We start from the raw sequence: 15,806 nt of genomic DNA on the forward strand, positions 1-15,806 counted from the left end.
AGCTCTTCACCTCCTTTGAGTGCTAACAATATTTCTGATGAAATTAATGTAGAGTCTGAACTATTAGTAATGAATTGAACAGAGAGAATCACATGTAGATTTCAGATCTGAAACTTATTTTGTAATCTGCTGATTAGGAAAGTAAGACGTGACTGTCTATAGTCATGCTAGATAGACGTCTCTAGTCATATTCTGTGTGTGGTTAGTTCTAAGACATGCTTATGGGCTGATGCCTTTATACAAATGTGGAGTAGAAGAACCATGATTCGTTTCATACAGCACAATAAAGCACAGTTGTCTCTTGTTTATATTGCTCTTAATAATTTAGGACTGTTGTTAAAGTTTCTGGGAAGAATTTTGGATACCATAGATAGAAAACTGCACTGGGTCAATTAAAACAGGCAGTAATGAACACATCAAATGAAGACCTGAACTGAGAAATATACAATCTCTATGCAGTGGATGCTGAAGAGATTTGAAGAAAGCTTATTCATTATTGAACTAATTATATGATCATGGAAATGGACGCAAAAATTATTTCTGTAAAAAGCTGACTCTTTTGGAAATTGAAGGTGAAGCAGGGTTTCTTATTGAAATTTATCTCAGATTAATATTGACACAAAGGGCTGTTTTCCATTATTGGCCTTATCAATGCAATAACATTTTTGATAGAGAAAATATTGCCGTGAAATGAGGAGACTTTTTTCCTGTCTTCACAAGAATAAACAAATAAATTACTCTCCACAGTCTAAAGTTTGACATCTGTTTCATAGCAGGTAGTGGGCTCTTAAGCCTTCTGAAACAAACACGATCCAGAAGGCTGTTCATCTCCATTTTGTGTTTCTGTCCAACAAGAAGAGAAACAGGAAAAGTAAGTTTGCTTTTATGGTGTGGATCCTGCAGTTTTGGAACTCCTTTGTATGCTCATTTGTTCTCTCTGAATCATTCTTGTAAACAGGTGGGGAGCGCTTTCTTTTCTTGCAGGTTTTGGATTGAATTCAAGGCTCCAGGAAACCCAAGTCTCTTGCGCTGGTGAATTTCAAAGGGGTTCAGCATAACTCAGCTGGGCTGCATGGAAGGAAACCTGCAAGTCCCATGCTTTTTCAATGGTATTCCAAACACTACATTTCGTGACTCAGAGACTTAAAACTATCAGGTAATCACTTCTGTTGAATCAGACTCCTCTATATCCCAGACTGTGCTCTCATACATATTTTATCCTGTACTTTTTTCATGTAACTTACCAATTCACATTTAGGGCAAATCATTTAGGCAAACATCCCTTCTTGGCTCAGTGATTCCCGATGACAGAGAATTGCCTGCATCTGTTGAAAAGCTGTTTTCCTTGTTATATACTCAACATTGCTAAATGACAGTCTTCCTTTTCTCAGGGAAGAATCAAGGGGGGAAAAGCCTACACTGCATAAATCAGCAGCTGAAGCATTTCCCAGCTGAACACAAAGTCAGTTTGCTGAAAGATTTATGTCAAAATTTGGTTAAAATCAGTTTGACAGCCTTGATTTTCATACGGAGTTTCTGTTCCCAGGAAATCAGTCCAGTTTTATCCCACACAAGTGAAGGTGGATCAGATCAAGAAAGGATATTGACTGCACGAGAAAAAAGCGAGAGAAGCCGTTCACTGTGTTAGGAATGGTTAGGGTTGCATGTAGCCACATTGGATCTATACAAGAGTCACTTCAGCCTGTTCTCCAGGCTCTGTAGTGTACTTCAACTTTGCTGTAACTGCTGCAGATTGAAAGGTTTAAATGATTTTTTTCTTTTATGATTTGCAGAACACTTAGTCAGTACTGAGCGGTTTGTGCACAGTATGGCCTGAAGCTCCATCAAGCTAGACCCTCGTTTGAACCAGCTTGTCATGGGTCACATGAATCATTTACACTGGTTGGGTGGCTGAGGAAATACTACATGCAATTTTGTAATCAATAATGCAAAATCACTTTCCCTTCTAGCAGTTCCAAGCTGCATTGATAAGTATCACTCAGAGTTCAAAATAAAATTTTGTACATTTTCTCTCATGTAACATTATAATATCCAGGATTCTTAAGTAGTAAAAAGAGGTTCCAGTGTATCTGACCTATAAGATCTTGACATTCAATTAAAATTTTTCTACTGAAGGACTCCTTTGCAGGTAATCACAAAACTTAATATGCTGTTCTCAAAGCAAAGGCTTTTCTCTCAACTCTTATGAAGTAATGATTATCTCTGTGTTGTGCAATCCACTAAATTCAGTGGTCCTGGGAGATGATCCACCTTGATAAGCAATGCACTTTGACAATGTACTTTTACAGAAGCTAGGGGACAATTCCTTGGGTTTAGAATTTTCATTGTTCTAACTTCTAAACTGAGATAAGTAGGCCTGGGGTTTAGTTTCTTTCCCCCCCAATTACTTTTTTTTTTTTTTTTTGGTTTTACATAAAAATGGGTATGTCTTAGGGTCCTAGCTTAGAAGTTTAAAAATCAGAGAAATTGAAGGGATGAAGGTTTGTGCTGGTTCCCACACTGGTAAACAAAGGGATAGGATAGAAATGCCTGAAAAAGCAGGTGAGAGCCAGAACTATACATGAATAAGTAAATAAATGGGTGTAAGGACACTTTCCCTGTATAAAGAGCAATGAGTTTTACACTGTGCAGTTACAACATGTAAGATTAGCCAGGACAAATCCTATTAAAATCTTAAATACACAACAAGCCTAGCCACTGTCTAGGGCAGTGTATAACAAAGCTCAGTATTTAATAACAATGTCACGTTAAGTGCTAAGAAAGGGTGGAGGCCAGGGCCATGGCACTGGTGAGGATTTTAAGTGCCTACAGTCTGTGCACAAGTTCAATCACTCCTGCCCTTGCCATTCCCTGAAAACAAGGTATTTAAAACCCAAAGCCACATTTCATAGTGTCAAAACAGTGTTTGTTGAAACACTGAAAGTCAGAAACAATGCTTTGGTTGGCAGCCTTCTTGACATGTGCTTGCTCAAAGCAGGGAAGAAATGGTGTGACACAGCTTATTGGAGGAACAGCTCCAGACAGATCTCCCTTGCTTTCCTACTTCTCTTCATTCCAGTAACTACAAAAAATCAAACTATTCACAATGGAAGTGCCACATCACTGTGTCCTGGTGGGTATGTGGTGGGTATGCAGAGAATCTTCTTGTCCCCCTCTCATGGAAATTTTGGGAGATGAAGGAGGAAAAGTGGAAGGAATGATTATTATAGGTAGTATGCTGTACAATGGTAATGCTGCATCTTAAATTCTGGCCACAATCCAAACCAGATTTGCTTACAGCTCACTGTTTCTTGAAGACATTGCAACTCTAGTTAAGGTGAGCTAAAAAAGCTGGAAATGGCATTGAGAGGGGCTGGGCTGAGCAGGAGGTGTTATGGACAGACTGCTTCCTTCATGTGTCACTACTATCATCTGCAAGATCACTGAGCCTAAAGAGAAGGATTATCCTCTACAGTGTATTTAAAGACTTACCCTCTCTTGTATTTAGAGAGTTTTGCAGCTATCCCAAATATTGGCAATTGGTTTTTTCATCCTCAACACCTAAAGTCTGTCTAGCATATCCTTGACTGCATTATTTGAGGATAGCCTTAGGTTTTTCCTATTGCTAGCAGAAAATCTAATCATCATGAGAACCACTGGTAGCTACCAACTGAAGTCTGATTTGAAAATCTCTCTAAACAGGATGAAACTGCGGTAAAAATTCCTGGCATCTGGCATGACATGCATAAGGATGTGCAGCAATTCTCTGTAATCATAAGACTTGTAAGCCTACCTCACGTGAAACAGGAAGTAAAAAAATGTTATTTTGCAGACCTGCTAGCTGGATATTATAGCAAACTGTATGCACTTGTCTGGCTGGCTTCTGGCTTCTATTTCCCTCTGCCATTTCTGAATACTTGTTGCCCATCCAAGGTTGATATTGTGAAGAAGCGGTGTTACCAAAATCAAGAATGAAACTTTGAATGGCTTTATATCAAGAACAGATACAGATTTATATGTTCATACAAAGAACTAGAATGATTTGTGATATCAGTATAATATATAATAATTAACTTGCTATATTATTTTAATAAACTATTAATTTATAGAATTCCTATCTTAGCAATTTCCCAATCTCTTGGGTATTAGTGAAAAATCTGTGCTGTTTGAATATATCAGTATTTTCTATTAGATTGAAGAGCAGATTTTATCATGACAGTATTTTAAAACAAAATATTGAGCAAATACACAGTCACAGAGATTGCCAAAAGGTTGTTCTTTTAAGTGCCAAAACACTAAATGAACAACTTCAAGTCAAGCATCATCAAAGACTAGCTTGTTCAACCATTATCTAAGAGAACAAGAACTACAGCAAAGAATACAATTTTATAGTTGGTTTCCACCCAGAAGTGCATGCTTAATACTAAGCTGTGCTCTGCTGATAGTTGACTGAAAGAAAATTTCTCATATTAAGTAAGAACAAAGTAGAGAGCTCTCACTTTATTTTATCTGAGATTAATTCAAAGGTTTCTACCTATAACCACACAGGCCCCAAATTTGGAGTTCTTGTTCAGCCAAAATGTCTCCTATGAAGACCTACAAGGTTAAATCCATTTGTTTCTGCAATGACTGCAAAAAACAAAATTGCACTTTCACTTGGAGAGGTCTCCTGGTTCATCTAATGTGGATAGAAGAGTAATTTATTCTTGGTGGGTGTTGCTGTGTACTAAGGAGTTTAAATATACTGAGCTGAGCACCAGCCTGCACGTATGAGGAGCATGCCAGTTTACACAGGGCTTCTGCAGGGGTCAGACAGCACCTTTTCCACAATGGAATAGAAAAATATTACTGCATCTGTCACAGCTCCTTGGAAACAATCCTGAATCCCAAGAGCTTTGCTCTTGGCTGACTAAACAGGGAGCAACACACCTGAAAGGGAATGTTCTTATTGAGAGCTATGGTGCAGAGACAGCAGGAAACGAGCAGAGTCCTCAGAAATCCATGTTGCCAATGCTCATGTCACAGCTTCTTTCCATAATTGTATTCTCTAAGATAACACATTTCAGCCAGGAAATTTAACATTTTGAACAAAAACACACCAGTCAGGTTAAAACCCAGATTCCAAAGTATATTCTGTCTTTATCTGTAGTAGAACCTTCAACTGAATTAATGAAATATATTGACCCTGTAGTCCCTGTAATTAATTATTGCACAAACTTCTTGTGCAATTATCCTGTGGTTTGTGATTGTTTGCTTGGCTGTTTGAGACCATGGATACCTGCAAGTGCAACATCCTGTTGACAAAACCACACATTTTCACATCTCAGAAATGTAATACTTTATATTCTGAAAATACTAAGATGCTGTCCTAGTGAAATTCAGTCCAAATCAAGGCTTGGTTACAAGTCCTATTTCCCACTTGTTAGACAGGGATTTGGCTGATGACTCCTGACTATTTCTCCTAGCAGGGCTGCAGGGGGGTGACAAGACTCTGCAGTTGAGGAAAGGCAGCTCCTTTACTATGCTGGCAAGTAACAAAGTAGGGATTCAAGGAGCAAAGCTAAACTGAGAATGGAGTGGGGATGCTGAGGCAGTTTGGATGAAAGAGTCCTTTGGTGCACAGAGAGGCAAAGGGCCATTTTTAACGTTAGTAGAGTCAGAAAATAAGGGAGAAAGACTTTGACCCTTCTCATTATTAATCATAATTAATTATTATTATATAAATTAATACATGGAAATACGAGTTAAAGTTGAATTCTGCATTTGCATGAACTTAATGACAGATGGATGTAGTTAGAGGTACTTATTCTGACAATTATTAGTTTCAACAAACAGCTTCTAGAACCCTTGTTTGTATCTGCCATTTCTGGGAATTACAGAATGTTTGTCTACTTTTATTTCACAAAATCACAGAATCAATTAGGTTGGAAAAGACCTCTGAGATCATCAAATCCAACCTCCTTGTTTGTTCTTCCATATTTGTTCAAGCTGCCAGCTGGGAAGTTGCTTCTGCTAAGTTTAGAAAGTAACACCTACCCTACTGTAGGAAAAAATTATGTTGCATTTCCAACATAATTGTTACATTGGGCAAATGATTGAAAGTGATGATTTTCACACTGTGATGCTATTTTGGGATTATGTAGGATAGTCAGATTTAATGCTGTTTGAGAGGAAAACAGGATTAGCTAGTTCAAGATCAAAATGAAAGAAGAGGAGGAGCACAGCAGAGATTTCCAAGTCAAAAGATGAATTTCCTGAAAGTGCTACACATCTCCACTCAATTAAGGACAGGGATGCTGGAGTCCTTAGTTTCACCTGTGTTTCTTGCTTTGTGTAGAACAAAAAGTGCAAAGGATTGGAAAGACAGCTCTAATCACCCAAAGAAAAACTGCCTCAAGGTGAATCGTCCCTGCAGATCTACTGCTGAAGGAGAAAAAAAAATCTGGGTCTCACTACAAAGTGAATGTCTTTATATCAATATACTTACTTGTCTAAGTAAACCTTAGACAAATTCTGTTTTCATATGAAAGCACAGAAAAGTATTGCTTAGAAAAATTACTTTTTTTTATATAAATGGTGGGATGAAAGTAGGTTTTTTCCAGAACCCTTTAACATTTCTGATTTCATCTGCTGTTTGATTATCTAGATGAAGTAAAGAAGGCAGTGTCCTGGACCAGCTAATACTGGCTTTTTCTGCCAGGTCACACCCTCTGGCTCCCCTGTGAAATTCTTTCCTGAGACATTTGCTGATCTCATTTAATATATCTTTTGATATCCGGACTTCCAGAGGTATCTGCTCACTGCAGTAGTTCTTCAGCTATCCAGGCAAAAGACAGTAATCTTTGTAAAGCAGCTGGTGCCTCTGAAGCCATTACTGAATTTTTACAGAGAGTGACTTAAAGGAAATTCTGTTGCCAATATTTAATTTGTTTTTATATTATGTAATAATGTAAGACAAAAAAATAAGATAAAGATATTTATAATGTGCATGAGTCCTTTGGGAAGACTGGAAAAGTCTCTTTAAAAGGAAAAAAAAAAGTAAATCAGACTAGGATCTGAGGTAAAGTTCAGTTAAACTTGTGAGGTAGACCTGTGGCATAATTATTGGCCAGCTCAATTTTTAATAAATGAGTGTAAACCAACTGACTTTGATAAATGAACACATAGCATTACGTTTGCATTCAGCCTGTTCTGTAGAGAGGAATGCTCATCATATCAGTGTATAAACAATTTTTAAACCAATTTTTAATTCCTATCCTATTTTGGGATAGGAATCCTTTATCCCAAAATCAGTGCACGTGAACATCTAGCTATACAAGATTCGTATTTCTTGCAAATTATGTCCCCAAATGGGATTTCACTGGTCCTTTAAATGAGGTTTCAGAACAGAGCTTGTGCTACACTTCAGTCTCACATTTAAACTCTCTAAATATTTAAGTTAAAGCAAGAATTCTAGTTGGGTGTTGATTCTTTGTTATCTATCCATGATAATTTAATTTAAGCTAATGAGAAAAAAACATCTGTTATTTGAACACCCCTGACAGTCCTCTATCACTGTTCTGTTACAAATTCTCCCTAAACCCTTGAAAATTTGACATAAATTTAAATAAATATTTACATCAAATGTCTCATAGGAAGCGATTGTTTGGATTCACCTAACTGGAAAATTTCTATTGTGTTACCAAAAATTAGTAGAGGTAAATACTTGGGTGCTGTGAGTCAGCCCTCTTCTACTTAGCTCTCTTGATTTAAAGAGTTGGGTTCATGATGTAAGACAGGAGCACATGTTCTCATGTAAGAGAGGAGCACACACTGGTATTCCCTGGAAAAGAGATGTTTAATTGAGATTCCCTCCCCTCCACTGAGGCCACTCAGAACATTAACACCTGAACATTAACACCAAAACCATAACTTACATCTTCCAAAAGCTTGAAAAAGTTTGGATCTGGATGACATTCTTTTCTCTTACCTCCAATTACAAAACTGGGCTTTTCCTGTTCCACATTTGTAGCAGGCAACATCTGTTACTTTACAATACATGGCTCAAACCTTATGTTAGTAAAAATGAAATGTTGGGAATTTAGGAAAGATGGGCCAGTACAGGAACAATGACCTAAGAAAAATGAAGATGTTGGGTGACCTGAAGCCAGTCTTGAGAATGTGACTGTGGAAGGTGGTATGAAGTCATGAACATATAAAGAGAAGCTGAACTTCTGTCCTTATATGTACTTATAAGTGCAAAAAGTAGAAAGCATGGAAGCAGGATATAGTACATTATACACAGAGTGCAACTCTTTGAGTAAATATTAGCAAAGAATTACTGCAGATATTCATCCAGGTCAAGGAACGTGGATACGTGTGTGAAATCAGCTGATCTGCTCAGCCACTGCTCACCTGTTCTCTTGGAGGCATTCCATGGACTGGAAGGACCAAGTGCCAGACTGACATGCCAAAACACCCTGCCACAGCCCGTTCTGCTGGGCTCACAGCATTGCACAAGGCGATCATAAAAGGAGAACTTCATGAAACCGTGTGCGAGACGGAAATCCCCTGCAGGAAAAATGTCTGCCCCCTCTAACATTTACCTGCAAGATGTTACAGTTAAGGCTTGGACTAGGTCAAGGAGGGAAATTAACTGCATTTTAAACTATACCCTATAGTTTGTGTTCAGTCAGTCACCCACAGCTAATGTTTCTTCTTCTTTTATCTTTGTTATGACAGACCTGAGCTACCCAAGATGTACCCTTTGTAGGAACAGCTCTTTAGGGCATGAGGAGGTCCATGAGAACCTCCTTCAAGATGCAGGCACTGTGTGATGGTGCTGATGGCAGAGGCTTTCAGTCACTGCTTACACTGACAGACACTATATATTGCTACTTCAGCAGCCATGGCAACAGAAAGGGGTGTTCAGAGCAGAGAATGGTCTTGACAATGACCCTTTTACAGTTTTTTCAACAATGCTCCTTAGAGGAGTGCCACGCAGATCACCAGGAAGGAAGAAGTGACTTGGTTGGAAGGATCAAGAATAAAGAGAAGAACATGGTAGTAATGAAAAAGGCTGGAAACTAGCTGGTTTTAGATTGGAGTGGGAAAGGAGATTTTCACTAGTGACCAGCCAGCTCTGATAATACCTTTTGATGGTAAAGACTAATTATGAGAATGGCTCATAAAGAAATAGCTCATCTCCCCCTGTATACAGAGATAAAGTCCGAGGTCACCTTTAAGTGTATGGGATCCTTGTTTTTCTCAATGGCTTTCTGAAATATTCTATCAGTTCTAGGATGAAATAAGGATCCCTGTTCTATGTCAGTTTGGGTCTTTACCTTGCCATTAGTCCTGTGTCTATTCAGATGGGTGATGGATCATATGTAGATCTCTGGGAAGAGGCTGAGATGGTTTACTCCTTTGGAATCTGCAGCAATCCCCAAGTAATGCTCCCAGGAACAAAAAGGTGCTAGACATTAACAGATATAATACTCTCCAATATAATTATGTCCAAAGTCCCTCTGATTTCATAGTTGCACTTCCCAGAGCTGGAGTGTCATAGCCAGCAGCTCCTCCTAAAATTCAGATCCAAAGCCCAAAGCTATTGGATAAAGCAGTTTTACCTCTCCAAGGACACAGGACTATGTTGTATTCCTGTGTTTGCTGTGCAGAGGAGCAGAAGAAACATGTCAGCCCATTACCTGACCGAGCATCCAGCGACAGCTTCCTGCTGTCCTGGAGGTTGTGGAGCTCATCCATAACAGCTCCCCATCTGGGCAAACCTTGGATTTTATGTGTGAGCCCAGTGAAGAGGGAAAGCTGCATCACTAGTAATGAAAAGGAAGAAAACAGGAAAAAAAATCTTGAAGCATGTAGGCCCTTCACTGAGTAATTGTTTTTGTTAATGCACTAAAATATCTCTAAAAAGATAGAAGTTTTGCTGCCTCACAGACATTGTTGTTTCAACTGATTTTAGTGGATAAATTGACTGCTTGGCCATTTGCATGTTAGAATTGCAGCCAAAACCAGAAGAGATATGAAACCAGAGCAGCATGGACACCTCATAGATAATTACAGTGGGATGAGGTATAGAGGAAGAAAGTGTCAACTAATTCTCAGAAACTGGTAAACCATTTTTAACATCTAATAAAACAAAAGCAAACTCATTACTCTTCCCTCTGACACACTAATGTGTGAACTCATATTCTCTATCTGACCAATAAAAATATTACCAGTGTGTGGAAAATTAAAGAGTAGTACTTCCCTTTAAAGAGAACATAGAAACAATATTGAAAAAGCAGCATACACATATATGAAAGCCATAAATGTTACAATAAAGGGCTTGAGATAGGTATATGTATATCAGAAGAAATCAAACAAGAAGCCCTTTAAAAAGGGGACTTATAAGAAGGAGGAGGAAAAAATTGTCAGGCATTAACTGAGCAAATATCAAGCAGAAAGTTGCTGGGTTTAAAATAAAATAGAAATTAATATTTTTTAAAAGAAAATGCCCACTGAGGAAGAAAAAAGGGTAACTAATACCCTTAAAGAGCAGTAATATAGTTTGATTTGAAATAAATTCCTTTGGGAACAAGTCTAATAGAGGTGGTTTGTGAAAGACATTATTTTCATGCAAACAGGAAGTGAAGAAATACTAAAAGCAAATATATAAAATAATGTTCGAGAGTAAAGATGATAGTTACAGTTATGATTCTTTTTCCTTTACAGTTATGATTCTTTTTCCTTTACAGGCTTTCAAAATCCCTCATTCCTCCAACCCTTTGACCTGACTAATTTTGAAGTACATAGCTGTTTGAGGTTTGGTTGGGTTTTTTAATATTCAATGCTATAATAATTTAGTACAAGTACTAAATGCCTGTGCTATAAATGCCCACTGCTGGTAGCTCTGACTGTAGCACTGTGTAACATTAAAAATGGACTTTATCTCCCACTTGGAACTCAAATTCTCAGCCTCATTTCATGTGCCTTGTAAGAACCAAATTCCTTGGCTTTACTTTTGAATATGAACACGTGTTGCTCAAAGAAGTTTTTAGTTTGAGAGCATCTCTGAAAGTCCACTTTATAGGTTCAAAAGAATGAATATTCTCAACCAAGTCCAACAAGAGTTTCCCTCCCTGTCAGTGGAACATACTATTCCTGCACTAGCATATGAATAAAAAAACCTTCCTTCTTTTCAGTCAGGAAACCTCACAATTCTCTGAGCTGAACCCTGAACCACAAACCTCAGAGGAACCTGAACTCTCCCAGTGACTGGAACATCCTGATGCCATGATTCAACACAGTCTTGGCTTCCATGACAGCTTAATAAGGTAGGTGCTATGGGCAATTTTTCAGGTATGAATGAAAAATCTGCACTCTTTTGTTCACCTCTCTGGCACTTTCCCCTTTATCCACTTTAAAGTAGGAACCACAGCTGCAAGAAAATTCATACAGTGAATGAAAAACCACTTTTCCACCAGATATGTAGCAAAGATATGGAAGGGGTGTCAAATCAATTTTCAGTACATTCTCCTCCCTGACCTTTTAGACATTTGTGAAAATTAGAATGGAAAAAAAGAAGTAATTTCTCCCAGGTTTTTTTGTTTTCATTTCCTTTGGAGTTGTGTTTTTTGAAAGTGCATTCACATTAGCTTACAAAGCCATTTTTATCTTTAAAACTGTTTCAGATAAGAAATCTTTTCATTGTGGTATTTCACGCTAAACCTTAAAAAAGTGAGAGAAGAATAATTTTTGCTTGCTCTACATTTATTTAATGTATTTTGTTCTTGTCTCTGTCCTGCTGATGATATTCCTCTGAAACCTGTGGTAAAATGCCAGGGTGAGAAAGAAGCTTAGTTCTTTGGAATGATTGTGGGCAAATTTGTGTTACACCCTCTGCGATCTGATAACGACAAATCTAACATGTAAATCTTTGCAGAGACATATACATTCCAGTAATCCATTTATTTGCAGACTTGAGCAAATATTGACAGAAGCAACTTCATACCTGTGGGTAATGACCCACCACAGTGAAGACAGATCACAGCCCTAACTAGAGCCTGTGCATGAAAACCCTGGATGTACAGAGCTTGGCTCCATTTCCCGTGCAGTATAATGTGTTTTCTTCTTATGTCTTAAAATTGATCAAGACAAAGGAATGAGACCTGTCTTTTTGGGTCAGGTGTCAGAAGCTACTTCTGAATGCTGCTTTTTAATGGAGCTTGCTACAGAATGTTGTAACCTCAGGTGGAGCTCTGCTACATGTTCCAGTCAGATTCTAAGTGGGCTGAATGATGCTCTGGGGGTGCTTCTCTCCACTCTCAATAGAAGGGGACCATGAAACTCACTGCTGGATTTAAGATAGCCAGTGAGTGCATTTCACACTGAGTTTTTCACCTCCTGGGATTCCATTTTAGCTAGGATGTGAGAGGCTAGGTGTGAGAGGTTTTGTTAGATCAGTGAACCAGCATGTGAATACCCACCTGAAAACTGCTTTTTGGAGAATAACCCATCCAGTTTTGTAGATGCAGATATGATGTGATGCAGTAATATTTTAATAATTGGTCTGAAGATATTTGTAATGTAAATCTTTGGGGTAATGACCCTAAGAACAGACATAAGTATAAAAACTCTTAGGTTTAAAGGTTACTTTTCTACTGGTAGCAGTTTGGATACTTGCAGGTTCCTAAATTGCTTATAATATCATCCTGCTTTAATCTGACTTTTCATTCTAGAGTTCTATCCCCAAAAAAAGGTGTTGAGTCTGAGAAAGACCATTATGGTTTGACAGAAGAAGAGAAAGGGAAACTGTTTTGTTATTTTTAGAAGGGAAACTGCTCTCCTACAAGTTCACCAAGTACTCCTCCCTCAGTACATCTTGCATGCCTGCTTGATGAGGAACCACAGGCTTTGGTGTATCTGACTCTCCAAAGAGTGTATTTTGTAGGTGTGATGCCAATTTGCAGCTGTGCACACCTAAAAGCAAGGGCCTTCTTGATTTACTCCAATCTATACAAGGATTGTAACTAATCAGGAATATTAGGCCAGGATAAATTTGCTAAAATTTAGTGACCAGTCAGCTTCCAAAAAAGAAACATCTCTCCACTTCCATCTCTTCACCCCAAAAAGAAGCTTTCCCACTCACTTGGAAGGCTCACTTTTGGCCTATAAAGGACCTTAATGTCAAAACCAGCAAGCAAAGACAGTGCAGGTTGATTTTCTTCCCCTTCTTTTAATTTTCTCCCCCTTTTTTAAATCCAGATTTTGGGCAAATTTTCCTCCCGGTGCATAATACCTTTTCCTTTTCCTTTTAAAATAGGGAAGGTATGTGTGGTTTTAATACAGCTATTATTATATTCCATAGTTTGCTGAAGCAAAGGTAAAATTATAACTTTCATGATGACAGTGATTCAATTTTTCTACCCTGTGTAGGGTGGATATGAAGGCTAATGTCCTCCCAATGTCATTGACTCAGGGTTGCTAAAGGAAGTCTTGTGAAGGAAAGTCTTCTCTTATCACTTGGCATTTCTGACTTGCTAATCTGATTTCAAAGAAAAATTGTTTATAGGAGTTCCTGGTTCAAATCCTCCTCCTTGCTAAAGTTGATGTCAAAGCACGTGCAACAGTAACTGGATGAGCGAGTCAAGCTTGTCGAGTTCAGATCCAGAAATGCTAAAAATTTACTGATTTAGCAGCTCTCAGATGCCAGTTAATAACCAGAGAAATGGGAACCCATTCAAACTTACTGGCTCAGACAATCTGACTTTTTCCTGTACTGGTGCTGAAATCCAACTCTGGGTAACGTCTCAAATCAACAAATCTCTGGGTCAGTTCTTATATTTGTTTGATGTCCCTGGCTACATGAGCAAATAAACAAACAGCCTACATTTTCTTCCCCTTCAAACCCTCCCTTTACTTCCCATTGCTACTTACATGATTTTACTACGCACCCTGGGTCTCTTGTAGCATAGTCTGACCCAGCAGGTGCTATGGGTGAATGAGGAATGCAGCTCAGGCTACTTTTTGTGTGCCCATTCAGCCCCTTCCTGATAGCAAGTAGGGGAGCATCAGCAGTGATAGTCTGCACTCAAACATATCATACTTGCTTGGGGAAATCATGGGAGTGAGCACAAGCTACCTGGTACCCTTCATATGATCCCATGAGAGAAAAGGTGATGAACCCACCACACACTGAACAGAACTGTTAGCATTTTCCAGATATTTTCCTTGTGCCCCAAATCAAGCTTCCAATTCAGGTTTTAAAAGTCTGTATTTCTGACAGCATATAAAATGTATTACAGGAACTGTGGTGACAGAAGACAAAAGTTGTCTTGAGTTTTCCATTTTATACATATTTTTTTAACCAGCTGTATAAAGTCATCTCTCTGAAGTATTGACTCAAGCTTAGTCAAGTATTGACTAAGTCACTAATAAGAGCTCATTCTTATTTAGTCCTAAGTAGCAAAGGCTTCTCTCCCATTACACTTTTAGGGACTCTATTGCTGATTCACCTGGGAATGGCCACCAGCAGAAGGCTCCCATCACTCCAGGTCCACAGGGAGGTGGACATGTTTTGGGAGATCAGAAGATTCAGTTCTGCCTGGCTGGTGTCAGCACTCAGAGCCCACGGGGTCAGTTGGCTCCTCTGCACCCACGGCCAGTGGCAAACCAACATTCCTCAGTGGGAACCAGGACTGTATGTCAGTTCTCTGGAAACAAAAGCAAAAAAGAAGCTGTCCATGGGGGTGGGTCACTTGCATCCTGTTGGCACGGTCCACATTCAAGGTTGTTCCTATTTGGCTCCATTCCCTTGAAGACACAAGGAGCAGCTGTGCAGGAAGTAAGTGATAGCCACACCACCTCGTGCTTTATCTACAAACTGGGGGTGAGCTGCACAGCCTTGATAAAGGCAGGCATGACAGTGGTGGAGTCAAATCACATCAACTGCATGACCCCACAACCCAAATAAGAGCTGCCACAACTGGTGGGCAAGCTGGAGATGTCCCATAGCTGGGATCTGATTTCCACAGCAGCCAATATTGCAGAGGTTTGTGAATGAAAACTCAAAACATTAATCTCTTAGGCAGCAGCCCTGCAGATCGAAAAAATAAAAGGGGGCTGGTTTTGTTTGAAAACAGAGGTAATCCAGTTTTTTACCAAATATGAAAATATTTCAGCTACCTTAATTTCATTATAAAAAGGTTTCGAGCCCCTTTCCACTGATTATTCCATAAGAATTACACATGGAGTTCATTGTTCATTGATTTTTCCATTTGCCACTTATCAAAGAGTGGAACACTGACTTTTATTATTTTAGTGGTATAGGAGAAGGGAAAAGATTGCCTGTTAGCTTGATTTTTGTGAATACTTATAATTTCATTTTACGAGCTTTATTGACATAGATGCAATTTATTGATGTAGATGCAATTTATTTATATTTTCATGGAATAAATATAAAAGACCATGGATACTACTGCAGTTCTGTCATGGGTTTTTTTCTTTCAGAGAGTTTACCAGACTAGAAGAAGTGGGCTTGTACTTGTGATGAGAATTAAAGCTCAGCAAGTGTGAACCAGTGATATGCCTGCCCCTGTCAAAGGGGATTTCAAAGCCCATGGGAATTCACTCTTTCATGAACAGAGCAGATGTCTCACTCATAAGACATGAATGACTCCTTGTCATGAACTCATGGTCTCACTGAACTGATGTTCCTTAGCACTTTATTATCTTCTTGCCTCTGGAAGCACTGGGGATTCCCAGGCACAGCCTTATTTTGGACACCATTCTTTAGGCCCCAGATGTAGGATTTAGTTGTCTGGACA

This window comes from Serinus canaria, chromosome 5 (genome assembly GCF_022539315.1).
Source record: "Serinus canaria isolate serCan28SL12 chromosome 5, serCan2020, whole genome shotgun sequence".
Classification (NCBI taxonomy): Eukaryota; Metazoa; Chordata; class Aves; order Passeriformes; family Fringillidae; genus Serinus; species Serinus canaria.